The 10,906-nt window shown below is 41.4% G+C and overlaps 1 protein-coding gene across 10 annotated transcripts in view; it reads left to right on the top strand.

The window, feature by feature from the left end:
* The first annotated feature begins 893 nt into the window (after positions 1-893).
* Positions 894-10,906, top strand: part of MAPK8 (mitogen-activated protein kinase 8) — an 86,640-nt gene continuing 76,627 nt past the window's right edge. For 2 of the 10 annotated variants that reach the window (XM_077878639.1, XM_077878643.1), the window contains exons 1-3: positions 930-1,049; positions 1,656-1,723; positions 2,196-2,345. The gene's annotated coding sequence lies outside the window, so the exon portion shown is untranslated. Of the gene's footprint in view, positions 1,050-1,649; positions 1,724-2,195; positions 2,346-10,906 lie in introns of those variants that run through there. The other 8 variants (XR_013368311.1, XM_077878633.1, XM_077878640.1 and 5 more) reach the window with 8 other exon arrangements.

Below are 10,906 nucleotides of genomic sequence, written 5' to 3'. Positions count from 1 at the left end.
AGAAGCAGGCTCCATGCACCGGGAGCCCGACGTGGGATTCGATCCCGGGTCTCCAGGATCGCGCCCTGGGCCAAAGGCAGGCGCCAAACCGCTGCGCCACCCAGGGATCCCCTAATCCGGCAAATTTCTTTTCAGGTTTTTTCCATGTATGCATAATACATAGGTAGGATCATTATACAGAGACCTGCTTCTTTGTCTTCATGATACATCGTGAACATTTTCCTGTATTGTTAAGAATTCCTTGAACACCTGGCATTTAAATTGCTAAGCTATATTCTGTTGGATGGATGGATGTAATTTAGACGCCCTTCCACCCATTGTTGGATATTTAACGGCTTGCCAATTCGTCACTCCTGCAACTAACGAATACACGCTTTGCGGGAGCTCAGAGATAAATAAGGTGATGAATTAAATCTAGCACGAGCTGGATTTGGGGAAAACAGGAGGCAGCTTCTTCCAGGTGGCTGAAAGGAACAATTACTCGCCGTAGGTGACGAGGCCCTGAAAGGAACGTGCTGTCGGTCAAGGTAAGCCCCGTTCTGTGTCTCGGGTGTGTGCCCGGCCCAGGGCCTGCTCCCGGGCGCCCGGCCTCAGGGCAGGCACCTCGCCTCCGGCTCCCACTAGGGGACGCCCCGGGCCGGGAGCCGCACGTGCCGCGCGCAGGGCCCCGCCCCCACCGGCCCCGGACACGCCCCTCGCGCCCGGTCCCGGCGCGCCCCCCGCAGCTCCGCCTCCAGGCGACCTCCGCGCGCCTCCCGCTCCCGGAGGGGCCCCGCCCCCGCCCCGCCCCCGCATCCGGGCCCCGGGGCCGCCCCGCCCCGCCCCGCCCCGCCCCGCGGGCCGCCTGCGAGGCGCGGGGGCGGGCCCGGCGCGATGACGTGGGCGGGCGTGCGCGGTGACGGCCCGCGTTCCTGTTACTCAGCGGAGCGGCCGGGGCCGGACGACGGGGCCGGGTGCGCGGAGCCGCCCTGGGTAACGGCCGTGGCGACCGCCCGGACGGCGCCAGTCCCGCGGGCGGGCTTCCCAGTCGCCGTGCGCTGCGTTGCGGGGTGAGTGCGGCGGCTGCCGCGGGGCCCGGGCGCCGGCGGCCCCGCCGTGTTTATGTTATTGTGCCGCCGCCGCCGCCGCCTTCTCCGCGGCCGGGACCCCCTCCCGGGAGTGGGGGCGGGAGCGCGGCGGCTCGGGGCGCGCGGCGGGCGGGCGGGGGCGGGGCGGGGCGGGGGCGGCGCGGGAACAATGGCGGGCGCGGAGGCGGGGCGGCCGGGGGCGTGGGGCTGCCGGACCCCGGCCCGCGCGCCCGCTCCGCCCCACAGCCCCGGCGCGCTGCCCTCGCGGATGCCGCGTCCGCGTCGGGAGGGAACGTGGGGCGGGCGCTGGGCGGCGGGTCCTGAGGCGATTCGGGGAAGGTCGGGCGGAGGCGCCTGACTCGCTCCCGCGGCCGCCGAGTCCCGACGCCCGCCCTCGCGCACGGGCTCTCTTTGTGCCGAGGCTGCGGGCGGAGGCGCCGTCAGCCCTGGGCTGGGGGGTCCGCGGGGCCGGGCCGGGGTCGGCGTGCGCGAGCGCGGCCTCCCCTCGGGGGTCGCCGGTGCGGACCTTCCGGCCCTCCCCGCCCCCTCCCCGCCCCCTCCCCTTTGTCTTGCACTCGTGTTCCCAAGGCTCAGACGGTGGAGCCGAGTCGGTCGTAGAGGATCGCGACGACCGCCTGCCGCGCGGGTGTCTGAGGGCGCGTAGCCGCGGGCCGACTACGGGCATCAGGGTTGCGGGGTCACTGTTTCTACCTCTGAGATTCAGGAGCCGCCTCGGTAGGATTCCGGCCTGTCAGGCCGTTGTGCTTTGGGACGAGCATCCGGCAGGTATCTGGGCCGGTAGAACATCTGTTTATTTCATTCATTCATTGAGCAGCTGTTCAGCTCTGTACTCAGAGTTTGAAGCGAAGAGAAATATTTTTTTGATGGAGGAGGATGCTTTGAAATGTACTAGATGTCTTTTTAAATGAGTTATGTAAGCAGTGTGCGTTAAAGGTGTCGTTATACTCTGGGTCATTTATTTTTTTGGTTTTGGGTTTTTTTTCTTTTTTCTTTTAGTACAGTTAGGAGGTTGATCTAAACGTACAATGGCTTTCTTTATTTACAAATTTAACTTTTCAGTTTTAACAGCCTTACAGTCTTAAAAGTCATTTGTAATGTTTATCTCAGATTTCCCTGCTGTGGGTTAAACCTAGGAGATCACATGCTGTAAGGGAACATGCTCAGTGCTGTGCCTGACAAAAGCAAGCAATCAAAATGGGATTTCCTTGAGGACAGGCCTGTCTTTCATCTGTGTCTCCAGCCCTAGCCTGGAATATAGTAAGTGTTCAATAAGAGCTTGATGAAAAACTCTTCACGGTTAATACTATTTAAAATCCAGTCTTTACAGTTCTTTACAGTTCTCTGCAAACTCACTTTCAGTGGGCTAAGTGATTCGTTCATTTGTACTATCTGTCACCGCATCAGGGGCTTTTGAATATTTTAGTTTTTTTTTTCCTAGCACTTCTAATTCATTATCCTAAAATGAAATATTGTCTAAAATGCTTTTGTTGTTTTTGTCTTTTTTTTTTTTCTTAGTATGTGTATCATACACAGACATAGTGATATTACAGCAGGGGTCTAAAATGATTGAATTTGTCCTTTTTTGAACATTGCTTGAAAAGTTTCTGATGACGCCTGTAAGGGGAAAAGCTAGAGTATGGGAAATAAGCTACATGAAAGTTTTATTTGAAATGTTTAATTTCTAATTGCATTTGTAGAAATGTTTAATTTAAAATTCTACCTTGGTGAAGCATTTGGGCCTAACTGAATTTAAGATTTTACTATTGGAGAAGCATATGGGCCTGAAACTCCAAATAATACTGATTTATTCAAGTTACATCGTTTTTCCACTCACAGTTTAATAAATTTTAGCATGTTTTGGATATGAGAGAATTTGAAATGAGCTTATAGTATTGCCTGATGCAGAGAACAAATTAAAAGGAAATACTTCATTAAGATAAGGAATGAAAATCATGAGATACCAAACTTTTATTGATTTGTCTAGTTACAGTATGTCAGATTTCAGAAAGTGTTACTGATACAATCCTTTGGTAGTAGCTCACTGTAAGGCTACAGGTCAATCCAGTTTTTTGTGTGTTTTTGAAATTCTTTTGGTTTTTAAAAATAACAATTTTATTGAGATACAAATGACATACCATAAAATTCACCCGTTTAGAGTGTGCATCAGTATGGGTTTTAAATATATTCAGAGCTCTGCGTTGATTGCTACTATGTAATTCCAGTACATTTTCATCACCCCAAGAAAAACTACGTACCCATTAGCAGTTACTCCCCTTTCCACTCTAAATTATGTTTATTTTATTTTATTTTTTAAAGATTTTATTTATTTATTCATGAGAGACACAGAGAGAGGGGCAGAGACACAGGCAGAGGGAGGAGAAGCAGGCTCCATGCAGGGAGCCCGATGTGGGACTTGGTCCCCGGACTCCGGGATCAGGCCCTGAGCTGAAGGCAGACGCTCAACTGCTGAGCCACACAGGCGTCCCCTAAGTTATGTTTAAAAAGAGATATCACTGATTCTTTTGGTGAGTATATTCCATTAATGAATTTGAAATGGGCTGTCTTTAAGTGTCCTGACAGAGTAGGAAACTATATTCTTATTATACTCCTTTAGATCCTGAGAGAACGGCCACTTGGAAAGGAAATTTAAGAATAAACTCCATCCAAATTAATGAGGTTAGAATCTTAACTCAATGCCTAATACTATGGAAATGACCTTCACCAAGTGAAGGTACTTGGTGCTCAGGGAAACAACTTGAAGTAATTTAAGTGACCAGTCCTTAGCTATTCTAGAGGCAGTCAAGGAAGTTGTATATTAGAAGTCTGATTCATATTAGTGTGTTTTGCCTATGAATTGATTTGGACACATTCAGATCATCTAGATAGTTCAGATGTTGTGTTGCACATGTAGAAGTATAAAGTAATGTCTGACATTAAGATGCCAGTTCTCTAGAGGTCTCTGGTCAAGTCAGTGGTATGGGTAGTAGCCTTTCTGATTTATGTAGTGCAAGGAAGTAATTATAGCCACATAGTTCTAGATATGAATCATTTGCTTAGTTCAGGGAGCTGTGATGCTTATTGTCTTAGTCATGAGCTCTTTACACAAACATTTAAAAACATTGGTCTTCTTACTCTAATACAGATTAACTTGAACTTTGATTTCAGAAATGAGTTCTGAGTCAACAGACTTTACTACCTAAAAGGAGACAGGAGTATTGAAATAAGAGCTGTTCTATCATTCAGGGCGATAGGTGAAACTAAATTTATCCAGGAGTCAGACCTAGGTTAACTTCTCAGTTCTGTCTTCTAGACTTTGTCATCAACAAGTTCTAGAGCTATAGAAAAGTTGCTTAACTTTTTTTTTTTTTTTTTTTTTAAAGCTGTAAACAGGCTGTTGGATTTTTTTTTTTTTTTTTTTTAAGATTCATTTATTCATGAGAGACACAGAGAGAGATCAGGGATGGGAATAAAAGCACATCTAGCAGTGAATTTATGTTCTCTTAAAAGATTTATAAGAGGGCTTCCTCCAAACAAACAAAAGCCTGCCCCAGATACCTGGATTTCATTGAAATCCATTTTTTTAAATTATATGTGAGTATGTATGTGTATAAGATCTTTTAGAAAATTTATTAGCTGCCATTCTTTTTCAGGGTGGTGGGTTATGTCACGAATATAGCTAATAAAGTGTAAATGTATGTCTCCTTTTACATTTGGTAGTACATTAGGTTTGGTTAAAATGTGTCTGTTCTTTAGAAAGCTAAGGAGCCCAAATTTAATAGTGGTTGTTAATATGGACTTTAAGGTCAGCTCTGAGTTCAAATTCATGCTCCAAATCTAACTAATTATATGGTTAGTTAGTTCAGGTTATATAACATCTTTGGGCCTGTTTTATTGTCAAGTGAGAATAATAATAGCACATAATCTCATAGGCCTATAAGGTTTAAGTGAGGCATTGCACGTAAAGTGCTTGGCACTAATACAGTACCTGGAACACTAGATATAAGTATTCAGGAAATTTTAGCTATTATTATAGCTTATTATTTTTAACTTGGAACAAATGCAAAATGCCAAGTGAATTGAAAACTAATTTCATGTATACATTTGGATTTGCCAGGAAATGCCAGTTGTTTCCCCCTGCATCTCGGGTTTATTTAAAATTGGATTTTCTCACCTAATCTGAATTGACTGAAATGATTTAACATTTGGACCAGTAATCCTCTCTGATTTAAAATTTGGAAATGTTCCAAAAGCAAGTATTAAAAGAAAATTATTTGCCACATTCTCTGATACAAAGTTATTTTGCCATGTTTTCTTTTCCTACTGTAGAGAATTGCCTAAGCTTTTCTAGGTTGATTTTTGAGAGATTTCTAAAAGAATGGTAATCCAGGAGCTGGGAATAGCTATATCACGTTACCTATGTTTGAAGAAAATGGAATACTGTTGTGTCTTTAATCTTACTGGAATTTTTGACTCCGAAGAGTGCATATTTATGAGAGACTGGATAACCACCAGTTCATTGAGCATTTTCTAGAGGTCTCTAGAAAAACAAGAGAGGTTAGAAGTAGCATCTGGAAATATTTTTCCTGTATTTTTCTAAGTTTTCTGTGTAGTGTTTCTGTGGTTATATTGGTACACCAAATTTCTTGCTCCTCCTTGAGGACAGTAATTATGAAATGACACTGGTTTTATATAGGCAGTATTCATTGAGAAGCCATTAAGTTCAGGTATTAAGTGATGTGGGGGCTGAAGGAAGTAGAAATTAGGCTCTTCTTTCCGTGAGTATAACCTGATGGGAAGCAAGGGCAAACCATGCATTTATGTCCTAACGCAAGGAAACAGATATTGTTAGGCATTTCATTGGGAATTTCTTTAATCTTGAAACCTGAGTGCTGGATGTTGGGGCATTTGGGGATTTCCAAACCATACATCTCTCAGGTCGCTTCTTAAAATATATTCACTAGATAAAACCACAAAAAGTAAAATGTCGTCTTTCCTAATTTCTGGTTAAAGTTGAGAGTGTGGTACAGAGAACTCAAAATCTTAATCATAAGAAAAGATAAACCTTATAGTCACCTTAAATCCATTTTGGAACACAATAGAGCAATAAAAGAAGTAAATGAAAAGCAAACAAAAGATGCTCAAATACTAATCAGAGTCCTTAAACTTCTGTATTGAAGCTTTGAAGACTTACACTTAGATTTTATGCTAGGAGCATTTCTTAAATTTTTCTAATGTTGAGAAGTATGGGCTTCACTGCTTGCTGTTGCTGAGGGGCCAAAGCCCTGACTTACTTTTGGAGTCATTAGGAAAGAAAAAGCTTTACTTGGCACTAGGCATCAAAATATCAGCTAAAAGCTGTTAATAGGGATGGATACTCACCCTTCCCTAACTTGCTCCTTAGCCGGTGACTGACTCAGCTGTCATATGGATCAACCAAAAGTTGACCAATAAAGGAAAATAAAGGAAAGCCATCACTATATATAGATTTCTCTGTGACTTAAGAAAGGGTTAATTTTTAGTCAGAACAAGCAAAAACCAAAGCATCTGGCTGAAAATTAAAAAGGTTTAGTAATTTTATCTTACTTACATTTTAACTGAGTAATGTATTCACTTTGATTCAGAATTCCAAAGATTTTAAAAGATGTACAGTAAAAAGTCTTCCCATTTTGTGCAGCCACCCATTTCCTCCACATGGAAACAGTGTTAAGTTTCCTGTGAATCTCTCCAAAGACAGTTTATGTATGTGCAAGTAAATAGAGGTGTATAATTCCTTGTCCAAAACCCTTGATCCAGATGTAGTTCAGAATTAAGGTGTTTTGTTTTTGAAGTGGGTTGCTGTGGAAAAGTAATATAGTGTCTCTAGTCTATTATTCAAAATCTGTAGTTGGAAGGGAGTGTGTAGCATCCTGTAAATACATTAATATCTCTATATCAAAAACACAAATAGTATATAATAAAGGTAAAGATTATGAAATCTGACAAAAGAAATTATTGTCGGCTTCTGACACCAAATAGGTTTGTACTAAAGTTAAAAAAACGTTTTTTTCTGAGCTTTACAGATTTAGGATTGCCACAGATGGATTGTATGTCTTACATATATAGTGTATGTTCTCTGTCTTCACCTCCATTTTCATTTAAGTTGTTGCATACTATGCACAGTATCCTTTACCTTTTATTTTAACTTAATACAGCTTGGGATGATTTCCTATTAGTCATATCAGTACATAAATGTGATGCTTATTCCTTTTTTTTTTTTTTTCCCAGCACCTTCACAGTGTATCATTTGTCTTAGCTTGGGTTGCTATAGCAAAATTCTGTAGACTTGGTGGCTTAAACCATTAGACACTCCTTAAACCATTAGACACTCCATTTCTAGAGTCTGAGAAGTGCAAGGTCAAGGTGTTCAGAGATTTGGTTTTTGTGAGGACTCTTCCTGGCTTGCAGATGTCACCTCACTGTCCTCACATGAAGAGAGGGAGTGTCTGTTCTCCCTCCCTCTTTTTATGAACTAATTCCATCATGGGGTCCCCATCTTCATGAGTTCTTGTAGTGGTAATTACCTCCCGAAGTCCCAAAGGGAACACAAAATTTCAGCACATTATACAGGTATAGCATTAATATAAGTAACCCCTTTTTTTATATACATTTAAGTGGTTTTCAATATTCCGCTATTAAAAGCCATGGTACGATGGATTCCTTTTAACACTTGTACAGAAATGCATGGGACACATATCCAGAAGTAGAATTGCTAGATCAGAATGTATGTGCTTTCTAAATTTGATAGATATTGCCAAAATAACATTTGTAGAAATGTTCTCTTAGTTCATTCTACCAGTTCAGCTATTTATATATAAGTGACATCTTTTATCTTTTAAGGGCTATTTATTTATATTTTCTTTATTGTGAACTGTCCATATTCTTGCCTGTTTTTATGTCACTTTGTTACTCATCTTCTTAGATTTGTAGAATTTATTTTTATATTAAGGGAAAATAGCTCCATGCTATTTTTTGGAAATATTTTTCCAAGTTTGTTCTTTACTTTTTAGTTTGTTTATGGTGATTTTATCATGCTGAATTTCCCCCCAGTAGTTAAAATTCTTACCAGTCTTTACTGACTTCTAAATTGTATGTCATGGTTACAAAGTCTTTCTCTAACTCAGGATTTTACAAGAATTCTCAAATGTTACATTTTTAGTACTTTCATGTTTTTGTTTTGTTTTGTTTTCATTTCTCTCTTTTTATACTTTTAATTTTTCTTATTTGGAATTCATTCTGGTGTAAGGTATGATGTGTTCAACCTTATTTTTGTCATCACATGACCATTCAGTTGTCCCAGTATCATTTATTAAATAATCTATTTTTGTCTTACAGATTTGAAATTCTACCTTTATAATTTACTGGATTTCTTTGTGTATTTGGGACCACTTCTGGTCTGCTGATCTATCTGCCTATTTGGGAACCAAACCATCTTGTTTTACTTATTGTATTTTATATTGTTTTCTGTTAGGGCTAATTCATTTCTTTTTCAAAATCTTTTCTAGCTTCCATCTTGTTTATCTTACTTTTTATTTATTTATTTTTTTGAAGATTTTATTTGAGAGAGAGATCAAACATGCACATGAGCAGGGAGGAAGGGCGGAGGAAGAAGCCGACTCTCTGCTGAGCAGGGAGCCCTATATTGGACTTGATCCCAGGACCCTGAGATCATGACCTGAGCCAGAGGCAGATACTTAACCAACTGAGCCACCCAGGTGCCTTGCATCTTGTTTATTTTATGTGAAATTTTACAATTAGTAAAGTTTAGTCTATTTGCCATTACTTTTGGGATGACTTAAATTTTTTTATTCTATGGAGGTAAAATTTGCATATAGTAAAGATGCACAATCCTTAAATTTACAGCCCAGTGAATTTTGTCTATATATTACTTATGCAGTACCTAGATCAAGTTATAGAACATTACCATCAATGCAGACAGTTTTCTCATGTCCTTTTCAAGTTAATACTCCTTTCCAAGGAGAGAAAATGAGTGAAAATATCAGTGAGGATGACAGAACATGAGAGACTCCTCTAACTCTGGGAAACGAACAAGGAGTAGTGGAAAGGGAGGTGGGCAGGGGGTTGGGATGACTGGATGACGGGCACTGAGGGGGGCACTTGACGGGATGAGCACTGATGATATATGTTGGCAAATTGAACTCCCAATTTAAAAAAAAATTCATTTCCACCACCCTTCTCACCTTGATTAATTTCTCTGACATAGGTTCAGTTAGTGTTTAGGATTTTCTTTGTGTTTTTTGGCAGCTTTATGGTGTTCTTTTTATCCAAGAATATGGAAAAACTTCATCTTTTCATTTCTCTAAGTCCCTTTTTGGGTTCCGAATAGCATTTTTAGTTTTTTTTGCTATTAATTTTTTTATTCTTTTGCCGTGAGAAATGGCATCTTCCGTCTCATTTTCTACTTGGTTGTATATGAGAAAGCTGTTTTTGTTGATTTGTTTTCTTTATTCTTCTGTTTTCAGTTTTATTGATTTCTGCTTTAATTTTTTTTCTTTCGCTTGCTTTAGGTGTCATTATTCTTTTTGATGCTTACCTTGTTCCAGATTTGAAGTGACATCACTGTCATTTTGATCTGACCTTGGTTGGTCATTGGGTGCTTCCTGCCAGAACAAGATGTCTATGTTTCAACTTCTTACTTACCCTGCCTCAGCCTGGAATACTCCCATTACTTTAGGAAATTAGTTTTGGTCTGAATTTTACTTGATTATTCATTTCTTTCATTAAACTTTGAACAGATTTGCCACAAAGGATCAATCAGCCTTTTTGCTTTTCTTTGGCAGTCTACAGAGCAACTGAGGTATCCTGTCCATGCTTGTATTTTTTGGATCCTTCTGTCCTTCAGACCAGAACGTTTTCTTATTCACTATGTGTGGGCATAAAGATACTTCATATATAGCCAGACTCTTCTATGAAGTCCCCGAAAGTGACTTGAACTTTAGCAGTTTGGGCTCTTGCTATGTGAAGAGGTAATAGCACACCATACTGCGTACCTTTTTAAAAAGTTAGAAAATTAAGTATTCAGTGTTCTGAATTATTTCATTTGGCTTTTCTATGTCTCTAGAATTATTTCATTGTTTATTATTAAAGCATTTGAACTGTAACTTCAGGGGTTTTGTTTCTTTTTCTTTTTTTTTTCCAACAAATACTATCTGCTAGCACTTAACAATTAGCACGTTATCTTTCTAACAATCTTTATTATTCTATCCTCTTCTCCATTTTTTTAAAAATTTTTATTTATTTATGATAGTCACACACACACACACACACACACACAGAGAGAGGCAGAGACATAGTCAGAGGGAGAAGCAGGCTCCATGCACCGGGAGCCCGACGTGGGATTCGATCCCGGGTCTCCAGGATCGCGCCCTGGGCCAAAGGCAGGCGCCAAACCGCTGCGCCACCCAGGGATCCCCCTCTTCTCCATTTTATAGATGGGAAAACTGAGGCACGTGAAGTTAAGTGCCCAGATAATCTGCTCCAGAGTCTGAGTTTTAATCACTGCTGTGTGTGGCCTGTCCTGTGATGGCTAAGTGGAAGAGATGTTTGTGATTTTGCATCAAGTTGTTGCCTTCTCTTCATGTTAATTATGGTGCCGTGGTTGATACTCATATTACTGTAATGCCTTGGTATAGCATTTTGGGCATTAGTTATTTAAGCAATAGAATTTTGAGATCCCTAATTGGAAGAATTCAGAGCCTTGTATTTCATTGCTTTATTCTATTGGCTCTTTGCTGCAGTTCTTTGGTCAAGAGACCAACGAT

The sequence above is a fragment of the Canis aureus genome, chromosome 29 (genome assembly GCF_053574225.1).
Source record: "Canis aureus isolate CA01 chromosome 29, VMU_Caureus_v.1.0, whole genome shotgun sequence".
NCBI lineage: Eukaryota > Metazoa > Chordata > Mammalia > Carnivora > Canidae > Canis > Canis aureus.
Note: the sequence above shows the minus strand (reverse complement) of the source record. Positions and strands in the feature narration are given on the sequence as shown.